At 33.6% G+C, this 12,044-nt stretch overlaps 1 long non-coding RNA gene across 5 annotated transcripts; it reads left to right on the forward strand.

The window, feature by feature from the left end:
• Window positions 1-5,537: 5,537 nt before the first annotated feature.
• On the forward strand, window positions 5,538-11,452 carry LOC110696653. 5 transcript variants are annotated; one of them, XR_002506370.1, is made up of 6 exons: window positions 5,538-6,314; window positions 10,260-10,355; window positions 10,448-10,521; window positions 10,631-10,709; window positions 10,837-11,072; window positions 11,165-11,452. It is a non-coding gene; the product is annotated as an uncharacterized LOC110696653 (long non-coding RNA). The 5 variants fall into 5 exon arrangements; XR_002506371.1 differs by having other exon boundaries at window positions 5,539-6,305; XR_002506369.1 differs by lacking the exon at window positions 5,538-6,314 and having other exon boundaries at window positions 7,738-10,355; window positions 10,837-10,935; window positions 11,037-11,072.
• The last annotated feature ends 592 nt before the right edge of the window (window positions 11,453-12,044 follow it).

Raw genomic sequence — 12,044 nt, forward strand, 5'->3', positions numbered from 1 at the left:
CTCCTTAGGAACAGGATGAGGAGTCGGCTGATGGTCCCTGACCGACTTCTGTTTGCCAGCTTGGGCTGGCTTCTTGGCCGACTGCTCCTTTCTAGGAGTAGGCGACTTTTTTGAGGCGAGCTGCTTGATTTCACCCCTGAGGCTGCTTAGGAGTGACATTAGCTCATCCCGAGTGACGGGAGTTGATCCTGCCGCCTAGGAAGGATCAACCGGCCGCCTCGAGGGCTTCTTTGGCTGACCAGCAGTTTTTCTTGGTCCTGCCTGAACATGGGGACGCTCTCGCCGTTCCTTACTGCGGATGCGTTTAGAAATGAGGGATCCATTTGGATCCACATAGGTTTCGACCTCAGCGTCGTCACTTGAGTCATGGTCCGTTTGGACCAGTACATCATTTGGAGGCCGAATGGCCTCCGGATTTGGTACAGGTTCTTGTGAAGCCATTTCAGAGGTACTCTCCCCACAGACGGCGCCAAATGTTTCGGGGTTTTTGTCCCTCGGAGAGTTACAACACTGAAACTGGATTCAACTGAGGACGCCTGTACCTGCAAAGCAAACGGACCTCCGGATGGTTGGGGGTCCACCTCCGAAGATTAAGTCAGCAAACGTTCGAAAATAAAACGTGCGGAAGTAAAGTTATCTGCTTGGATTCCAAGCTCAGGTAAAGTGAGATAAGTGACGTATTGTCTCGTATTGCGTGTCAAAAATTCTCTCTCTCTGTCATAAATGACATAATGTCCCTATTTATAGGGTCCTTTTGAAAAGTGTGCCTTCCTAGGATCTGATGACCTAGTAATTAGGTAACGCCGTTTTGCGGCGCCTCGGGATTTGGGCCTTAGAAGGCTACCATCCCAGGGCCAATGCCTGAGTGACACGTGTCACTGTGCCCAAAGGATTTTGAAGCACTTTTTGTGTGACACGTGTCGCCACTTGAATGGTCCCTGCTGGACCTTCAGTCCACGTAGGACGGAGAAGAGTCCACCCTCCACGTGTCATCATTCCATAGGTCCAAATGGCACCTACACGGAGGACACGTGGCACTTTCTGATTGGGCCACCTGGCCGGGTATAAAATACCCAAATCACAAATAATTAAATTAAAACCTCCCAACTATATTTACATGAACCTTTCAACATAAATATTATTAAAAATTTGATTTTATATAATCAAAACTACTCATAATAATTATTTATAAATCCCCCATAATAATAATAATAATAGTTGAATAAGAGAAGAGAATAAGAAAATATAAGAAACCAAGGAAAAGAAAAGAATTGGATTTGCGTTGGAAAGAATAGGCAGAAATTGCAGAGGATATAACTCCTTCGATATAACTCCGAATTGGGTGATTCTTGATCCTAACCTCAAGGATTTTTCGAGAGAAACAATATTATGCGAAACATAAATACCCCAAAACTGACCAAAAATGCCCGAAAATTGGCTTCAAAGATAAACGGGATGATTTGTGTAAAAAGAGGAGAAGAAAAGTAGAGAATTGGTGTGAATAAGTGGGAAGAATTAAGGGTCTATTTATAGTGTTGAGGGTGTAGTAAAGATAGAGTTTAAGGTGTGATATGATTACTAGAAAATGTGATAAGTTTTTGGAGTTGTTAAGGTACTTGAATCAAATTAAGTCTAGATTAATAGTTGGGTTAAAAGATAAGAAAATTTAAATGGATATACATATGGTTGGGAGAAGAAAGATAGGAACAAAATGAGATAATGAAGAAGAAAATTAGAGGTTAATTTAAAATATAATAATTAACAAACTAAAGTGATAACAATCAATAGTAATAAAATAATTGAATAAATAAATATTTTAGATAATATCAAAATTAGTTAAATACATAATGTATATTAAATATTTCTCTTGAAATAGTTAGTAAAATATGGATCGACCTTAAAAAGATAATTAAACCTATATTATTAATTTAGAAATCCGAAAATAATTAATTATTCAAATGATTAAATACTTATATTTGGCGCCAAAATTCAAATATTATTTTAACCCCAAATAATGAATTTACTAAAATACCCTTTTTATAAAATAATTCTTAATTAATTAATTATAAAATATGTATGAAAATACGGGGTATTACAACCACCACAAGAATCACAGGCGCCACAACAACAACACCAGAAATATTACCATCCCAATGCTGGCAAGAAGAACCAACCACAACAACCCTCCTCATCTTCCGACCCTACTTTGGTAGAAATTAGAGCGATGCTGGATAATATGCAGAAGCACATGGAGAGTAGAGATGCCCAAATTGATTTGATCCTGGCACATAATAAAATTGTAAATAATCAAACTGCGCAAATTTCTGCTACTCTGCAAGCCCGTCAACAGGGAGCCCTAACAGCACAGCCGACCAGGTCTACGGATCAAGCTTATGCAATTACTCTAAGGAGTGGTTCACACTATGAAGGGCCCCCTATGCCCAGAGATGATGAACCTGTTTTAATAAATAATGCTAATCTTGATTCAATTAAACCTGACAATGTAGCTAATAGCCCTGTGGGCTAAAGAGTATTACTCATATATCTGATTTTACATTGCAGGGTACGACTCCAGGAAAGGTAGTAGCTCCAGATAAGAGCGGTAATGCTCCAAAACCAGTTATCAAACTTCCATTCCCCAATCGTCACTTGAAAACAAATTTGGATAAGCAGTTTGGTAAGTTTCTGGAGATGGTAAAAGATTTGCAGGCAACAGTTCCCTTCACTGAATTAATTACACAAATTCCTACATATGCAAAATTCATGAAGGAAATGTTGACAAGAAAAAGGTCTATTAGTGAGGTAGAGACAGTAGCTTTCACTGCAGAGTGTAGTGCCGTACTTCAAAATAAATCTCCACCTAAACTGAAAGATCCGGGTAGTTTTTCTATCCCTTGTCATATTGGAAATCTAATGATTGATAGTGCATTATGTGATTTGGGCACTAGCATTAGTGTTATGCCATTATATGCGTGTTCCATGATAAATATGGGTAAATTAAAAGCTACTAACATTACTCTACAAATGGCCGACCGTTCTTTTAAATACCCCTTAGGTGTTTTGGAGGATGTTCCTGTTAGAGTAGGTAAATTTTATATACCTGTTGATTTTGTTGTTCTTGATATGGCTAAGGATACGCAAACCTAAATTATTTTGGGTAGACCATTCCTTAACACTGCAGGAGCAATTATAGATGTGAGATGTGGCAAATTAACATTATTAGTAGGGGATGATAAAATTATTTTTAATCTTAATAATACCCCTAAAATCCCCATGACAGAGGAGAAGTGCTTTAGTGTTGATGTGGTTCAAAATTATTCTAACAAGCCCCAAGCTCTTGTAAAAGATCCCTTGGAGGCGGTATCTTATGTTGCATCCTTTACAGATGAAATAGACAAATGGCGGAAGGAAATTGATGCAATAGAAAGAGCCCTCTACACTGTCGATCTTGGCTTTGAGGATGAGAAGGTGAAATTAAACAAGCAAGTTATAGAAATTGAGCCTACAATAAGTGTTCCGCCAAATCGAGTTGCAAGTGCTAAATGTAGTGACAATTTGAAGCAACCATCGATCGAAGAGGGATCTTTGTGCGTAGCATTGAAGAGCCCCTAGTCCAAGTCAAGGAGGATCCACCAGATAAGGGGAATTGGCGTCCCACAGGGTATGTCAGGAAGCCGCGTCGTAGCCTAATCATCGATCGACCGGGTGAAAAACCACCCGACCAAGCGTTAGGCCAAGGGTCCTAGTTTTTGTACTTTGTAAGAAGGTCGTGCGGGACCTGGATAAACCAGCGCTTTGCGGGAGGCAACCCGTATTTTAATGCTTTTTAGACTAGCTTTTTCTTCTTTTTCATGTGAGAGGAGGGAATCTAACGAGTTTTATGAGTTTTTGTACAGGTTTGAAGGAAAAGAGTTAGCCAAAATTGAAGAAAAGAAGAAAGCCAAAAAAAATCGTCCAATTAGCCTCGGGCCCGATATTTGACGTAAACGAACATTTTAGATCGCCCGATCGGGCGTGAGAGTGGAAGAAATTTCAGGCACAAGATCGTCTGACCGGGCGCAAAAGGAGGGTAAAATTCAAAATTCAGATCGCTCGATCGGGCGACGGTCCGCCCGACCGGGCGCGACACCAGCCACTCCCTTTTCTTCTTCTTCCTTCTTTTTTCGCTCTTCATTTCTTCTTTCCTCCATAACTTTCTCTCTCTAAAACCTTAAAACCTCTACCTTCTCTCTTAGATCTTCTTTTCATTACTCACTCAAATCCAATAATCTCTACATATTCTTAATCCTCTCTTCATCCTCTACAATCTTACATAAAAAATTTCAAGTTTCAATCAAATAATTTCACACCCATTTTTTCTACTATGGCTTCAAAGAGGGCTCGATCAATTTTTGGGAGGAGTTCTAGTTCGAGGGAGGAGTACGATCCAGATTTGCAACTCTCCTATTGGCCAACAATCCGAATTGCTAGCCAGGAGCAAAAGGAACGGCTTGAACACCATGCCGGGTGGGAGGTACACTACAAAAAAAAAAATAAGAATAGGCAACACATAAAATTGTAACAAAATAACAAATGTTGTCTTTTGTAGGAAATGGCAACAATTCTTATTTGTTACCTTGATCATACAATCTATAGTACATGACAATGCAACCGTTGCAAAAGTGTTGCTTTAGAGTATGTTAGACAACAATATTATAAAATGTAGTCTTTTCTCTTACATAAGACAACATTTATTTCATATGTTACCCTACAAGATAACAACAATCAAATTGTTGTCTATATAAAAATATAAAAGTTTATATTATAAAAGCATTATATTATAATACCTATTTAACAACATATATAATTTAAAAAAAATTGTATTTGATAAAGGAAAAAAAAAAAATATTGAACAAAATTTGTATTTAATTTTTTTTTAAACAAAATACCAAACGTGTCAATGATTTTAGGTTTAAGGGGCGTTGAGTTATCACATTAAGTCATTCATGGGTCATCGTATCATTATCATTTTCATTCTTATCATTACCTATCAACTTATTATTTTTAAATCAAATTGGTGTTGAATTATCGACAATTTAATGTACCATATTATAGTATGAGTCACACTAAAGTGGTTAGGGTTAAACAGGTTGTGGGTTCGTTGTAAATAGTTTGGATATAATGGGTAATAGACTTATAGGTAAAAACGGTTCTAATGGGTGGCCGGGTTTATATGATTTCAGTTAAACTTTTGGTGGGTTATACACAATAAAATTTGAGTTAAACTTGTGGCAGGTTAATTATAAGCGATTCGGGTAAAACAAGTTAGTTGTAGAATGAAATGATTTAGGCTCATCATGTTTATATGATTTTAAGTACAATACTATTAGGTTTGAAACCTAATTGGTACAGATAGATCATTTACAACTCTATTTGAATTTCACCTTGTATTGGTTTATCAATTAGAAGATTATTTTAGAAGCCCGTATATTTATCTTGACAATTTTGGATAAAATTGTATATTCCTATAATTGGCATATCTTGACCAGAAATAGGGAGCTTAGATATGAAAATATGATTTAAAACTGATTTAATTTAATATAGGGCGAGTTACTATCGTTTTCAAAAGTAATCAATGTGCCACATTATTTTATAAATAATATGAAGTTATTTAACTTTTATAACTCATTGAGACATTGATCAAAATAATTTACAAGGAGTTGAGCATTGATTGGCCTTGGTAGAAGGCCCCCTTTACCTAATTACCTATCAAATATTCAAAATACACAGAGTACTTTGTAAGAAAAATAGAAATCATAACATAAAACTCGTTAAGAGATAAAAATTAGACCATTATCCTTAAAAAAAAAAATTAAACCTTTTTCTTCTAAACATAGTTATACAAAACTCACTTTTTTTTCTTTAATAGTTGAAATAAAAAACCTCATATACTCATAATTAAGAGATAAAAATTAGAACTTTCTTTAAAAAACTAAAAATAAAAAAAATTACTGTAGAACTTTTATCTCAAAAAAATAAAATAAAATAAATAAAGACAATCAATTACCGCGAAAATGGTGAATTGTTTTTTGGGTTTTTCCACTAAGAATCAGTTACTCATAATTAACAACGCAAAAAACAAAAAAAAACAAAAAAAAAAAAAGCGCAGCGAGAAACGCTTCTCTCTCTTCAATGGGTAATCTGCCACTGCCAGCCACCGCTGCTACCTGTGTGCCAACCTGCCGCCGCACCGTCCATCCACCGCACTCCAGTCTCCAGCCACCGCACTCCAGTCTCTAGCCACCGCACAGCCACACTCTAGACAAGTTAATTCCGTAATCATACTTAACTATTGATTTTTAAGCTTTTAATTTGTTATTCTACATGAGTTGTTGGGTTGATTTTGTGCATAAATTACTTGTTTATGTTATTTAATCTATCAAGTTAGTGTGGATGTTGCTTGAAATTGATGATTTGTTATTTAGTTTATCAAATTAGAGAGTTAGGGTTTCTAAATTTTTTAGGAATTGATAATATTGGTTTTCTCGATTTTTTTTTTCCTTAGGAATTGATAATATTGGTTTTCTCGATTTTTTTTTCCTTAGGGATTGATAATATTGGTTTTCTGGATCAGCCACTGGTGTAAGTTATTTTTAGGAATGAAATTAATTAATTGATTTCTATCAATCAAAATTCAAAGAAAAAAGGATTACAAGCTCAGCCCACCTTCTTTATGAAATTAATGACCAGATTATATAGTCATTATTTATCCTGCTTAACTTGAATTTGCTTGTATGATACTGTAGTAATGTTAGATTTCAGAATTGCATTTATTTCGTTAATATATGAGCTGTTGTACATTCAATTGTTGCTTAAGATCTGTAGCCATTTTATTGACATCTCCACTTGATTACATGTGTTTATTGATGGAAATAATTCACATACAATATTTTGTTGGATGCAATTTGGTACAATAATGTTTAGATGGAATAATTTGCATGCGATTAACTAATTTCTTTAATCAAGACATATTCTACATAGATGTTCAAGAATGTGGGTTGTGTGTGAGAGTTTGGTGTTAGCATTGCTTTTATGTGGAAAAAGCTGAGTTAGTGTTATTGTCTACTCTGTATTATTGTTGCTTGAATGTTAACATTCACTAGTACAAAACTAACCTTAAGTAACACCCAAAAAGTGTTACATAAAGTGGTAAAAGTGTTACTATAGACAATAGGTAACACTTTATTGGATGACACTTCCGCCCATGTTACCTAAGGTCTTATGTAACACTTTCGGTAATGTATGGTAACACTTTCAAAAGTGTTATTATAAACCCTCTTAGATATCACTTTTTATATTATTAGTATCATTTTGAAAGTGTTACTTTTTATTTCTTAGGTAACACTTACTTATTTTTAATAACATTTTACAATCATATAGTAGCACTTTATGTGACATTATGTATCACTTTTTCGAACTAATGTAACACTTTATTGATTATTAGGTAACAATTTCCAATTTTCTTTTGACATATAATAGCACTTTATTTGACATTATGTATCACTTTTTGCGTACTAATATAACACTTTATTAATTAATAAGTAACATTTATTATATTATTATTATTATTATTGTTATTATTATTATTATTATTATTATTATTATTATTATTATTATTATTATTAATTATAATTATTTATTATTATTATTATTATTATTATTATTATTATTATTATTATATATAAAATTAATATTAATACGTACAAGTGTACAACGGTACAACAACGTAACCATGAATGAGAAATTTACATATATGATATACAATAATTTGAATTGAAATAATTTCATATATAATTCATACAAAAAAATCCATAAACACCAATTTATATGTTTAGCCAAACAATATAATAATCAAAACAAAAAGAAAGTTAGCTTTGGTCTCTAGCTTGGAAAAAGTGAAGGCATACGAAACAACTCCAAATTTCAAAATATAGTCAATGGCAGTAGCAATATATGATAGCTGCATCATCCTAGCAAAACGACAGCAACAGTAACATCAGCTACACATTAAACATCAATAGACCATTTCAAACTCCTATTTTGAACCACTCCTCGAAACAAATAAAAAAAAAATTAAAGTTAGTTAATACATTTCAAGCCAATTTTTTTTCCCTCAAATTAAACATCAATAGACCATATTAGCAACAGCTATATTGAATCAATGCAAACAATAAACATGTCTACCAATATGCAGTACTTTAAACACCAATCTTCATCTTATTAAAAAATATATCAAATCAAACCCTACTATCTAACAACAAACTAAACTATTGAAAACCACCAAGCATTTTGATTAACAAGACTAGGTCTTATGAGACTGTACTATCAATATATAATCACAATAAAAAAAATAAAAAAAAATCACAAAGCTATTCAATTCGCATAATTATAGAAATGCGATATAATAAATAATTTTTTCCCCAAGAACTCAATTGATAAAGAACTAATACTTAATTTCTTGAAATTAAATAATTCTCTGGAACTTATATTGTTAGGAATTACGGAAATAAAGGGAAAAGAGGACAACATTAAGGTATTCTTTGGCAATGAGAGTAGGAGCGAACTTACTTAAGAAGCGACATCGGAAATCATAACTAATTTCAAGCCATTGCCCCGGCGACTCCAACAGCAGCGACAGAGGTAACTCGGCGGCGGCGGCAGTGGTTATGGCGACGGTGGGTTTAGATTCGGGTTCCTCTTTCTAAAAGAGAGAGTGATTGCGGTGATTCCCAAAGGAAACATTGAGGGTTTCGTGGGAGTTAATGAGTGAGGTGGGACTTGTGGGAGCGGAAGCGAGTTATAGAGGTTTACAGAATTTCCCACTTAATTTTAAAGTGAAATTTTCAAAGCCTCTTTGTATCGTACTTGTGTGACACTGTTTAGTTATCCGTCGATCAGTAATTAACTATTTTTTTTTAAAAAAAAACACTAATAGTGACGCTTTAAAGTGTGTAAACAATCACAAAAAAAAAAAAACGGCCAGTGACACCATTTAAAAGTCATTAACTCATTACAAAAGCGTGCATATTGTAATTTTCTAAAAAAAATCGTCTATATTGTAACATTTTCTTGTAGTGGAACCATGTGAATACTTAATACGAAAAGGTTGGTGAGTGTAATGTTGGGCAAAGATAAGAAAAAAAAATTGATAAGAAAAATTAGAAGGATTGGGCATATAAAGTTAACTGTTACAACCAAGTGATACTAATATCAAAGTGTTACAATAATGTGTTACCTAATATTAAAGTGTTACAAAAAGTGTTACGTAATATCAAAATGTTACAAAAGTGTTACATAAAAGTCAAATAATCATGAAACTTTTAAAGTGTTACCAATTGGTGTTACTTAAGTCCAATTTTGTAGTAGTGATTACTGCTATAGTTTTTCTGTTCAATTGCTACTGTATTTTGTCTGAAATTATTGCTGCATGTAATAATGTTGTTGTTGCCATGTTATATTGCTGCTATTGTTACTTTGCAGTTGCCCCATAGCTGCAGTTCTGTCCGTTCCAAAATTATGGACCTACAGTCGTTTTTAGCCCCTAGCCCCTTCATAAAAGTTATAGATCTTGAAAAGTTATACAATCTAGGCTCAAAAATTTCTCAATTTGGAATTGTGTGCTGAAAGTTATGCCTTCTAGAAATTTCTGTGGTCTGCTAACTTGGTTCTATCGCAACAAGGTTATTATTGTTCTCTTGATGCCTATGTGAGGTTGTTGCATTGAGTTGGGTAGGGTTGCTAAAATGAATACTGTGCCTTTTCTTTTTTCTTTTTATTCTATTTTCCCTACAATTTTTTACAAATTAATTACTTCTTAAATTAATATGTGGATTTGGAAATACTGGTGTCTTTTGTAAACAAATGCTTGATTTTGGTGCATTTCTAAACTTGAAGTGATTGAGAAGAATTCTTGATGTTTTCAGAAATTAGCTTGAGAGAACCATACAAGTTATAGTTGTGCTAGATTATAAACGGATTTTGGGGCTCGGTTATCTTGGTTGTCAGGTGGTTAGATGTGCCCTAGCTCTAAATAGATCATTATTATTGTAAAACTTGTGTGATTTCATAGTTGTAAAAATGAACATGTTTGTGGAAAAATTGGCTCATTAAACAACACTTGGAGGAGTTTGTCCATTAAGGGTAAGCAAAATAGATCCTTTGTGAATTTATTATGTTGAATATATAATTTGAGAAGGTTCGTCCTACCTCTCTTGTTTCAGTGTTTGCCAATAACCACTGATGTCAGGACTTACAACGAGAAAATGCTTAACGATGAGTTCTACATTGGTCTATGACAAAGAAGAGCCACTTGGAAGGTTGTAAAGCTTTTTTTAATTTTTTTTCTTTGATACATGTGATGAAAAATTCGTTACATTATAGATTGAGGTTACATAACTTTTTTTTGTAGTAATATGATGAGCTTCTTGAGGAGTTCATGAGTGCAGTAAAGCAGAACTATGGAGAAAAGTTCTTGTTATACAGGTTTGTTACTAGACTTACTACTGTCTATGATTATAATTTCCATTATTTAAAGTAATCTGTATCCTTTCATATTTTAAAATTTAATTGGATTTATAACTGAAATTCAAAGACTACCAACCATAATGCCTTCAAGCTGCTCTCAAAATACTCAACAAGTTATCGTGTGTTAGTTCAATGGTGATATTCAGGTATGTAATGAGATAAATACGTTTTTATTTAATAATTTACTTTGTGTCAGCTCTAACCCCCCCCCCCCCCCCCCCCCCCCCCCCCCCCATTTTTTTTTTTCTTTCAATTCTATTCTTCTCTGCATAGGGGACTACATCTATTGTCCTAACAAGAATTCTTTTGGCACTGAAATTAGTTGGTGGCACCTTGGCAGAACATAGATTTTTATTCCTTGGACCAGGAGAGGTAAGAATGATACCTTTTTTTCTTTGACGTTGAGCTCTGGGTGTAAAGTGGTTCTGATTGAATTACAGTGAAGCTAACATTTTTATTCAATTACGGTGAAGCTGATTCCTGTCATATGACATTGTAGGCTGCCAAAGGTTTTAATTCTTTGTTTAGAATTTCAATTATTTATCTTAAATTTTGAAAAACTATATTATTCTTTAACTTTTTTATTTGATTGGTATGACAGGTAAAGCACATGGAAGAAAGATATATATTGAAGACAGAGAAAGAGAGTTGATTTATTGGAGCTTTAGATTGTCTATAGTCAATTGACTTGTTTCCCGCTTTGGACGTTTCAATCCCTCCATTGTATATACAATTAGATACGAACAATTAGTGGTACTAATAATGTACTAGTTTGTGAATCTATTTATCTTTTTTAGGGTACACATTGTGTAGTATATTTACTTGGATATTGTTTTTGGATTTGATAGATGTGTTCACATGCGTTATGATATAAAAAATTTTACATCTATATTAATGTTCAGCTTCCATTTAGATTAATTTTTCTTCCATTGTTCAGTTCACATGTTTATTCATTATATTTCTTTCATTTCATATACAATAATTTTTAAAGTGTTGTCTTTCAGATTTTTTGGCAACAATATTGTATTATTACTATCTAATACAACAGATAAAGAGCTTGATGCATATTATTATAGAAGAAAACATTTTTTTAATTATTTTCTAAGATTGCAACAATTTTCTTTTGTTGCCTTTGTAAAAGTGTTGCCTTAGGTATCATTATACCTTGGCTTTTAAAATTGTTGCCTTTGAACTAAAATGTGTTGCCTTAGGAATAGACAACGGGGGCATAAACTACGCCTCATATGTGTTGCCTTAGCTACAAGGCAACACTTTTTTGATATTAGGCAATAGTTTTTCAGTGTAACCTTTGCTTTATTTTGTTGTAGTGGTAATTCCTTCACGGTGGTTACACCGCCCTACTCTTGAATCTTATGGTTTGTATGATTTTATTAAACGATTTTTGAATGATATAGGAATAAGAAAATTCGTTGACATGCACTATCCTACATAATGTGAATTAACATGTGAATTTTTATCTT

This window comes from Chenopodium quinoa, unplaced genomic scaffold, assembly GCF_001683475.1.
Source record: "Chenopodium quinoa cultivar QQ74 unplaced genomic scaffold, ASM168347v1, whole genome shotgun sequence".
Classification (NCBI taxonomy): Eukaryota; Viridiplantae; Streptophyta; class Magnoliopsida; order Caryophyllales; family Amaranthaceae; genus Chenopodium; species Chenopodium quinoa.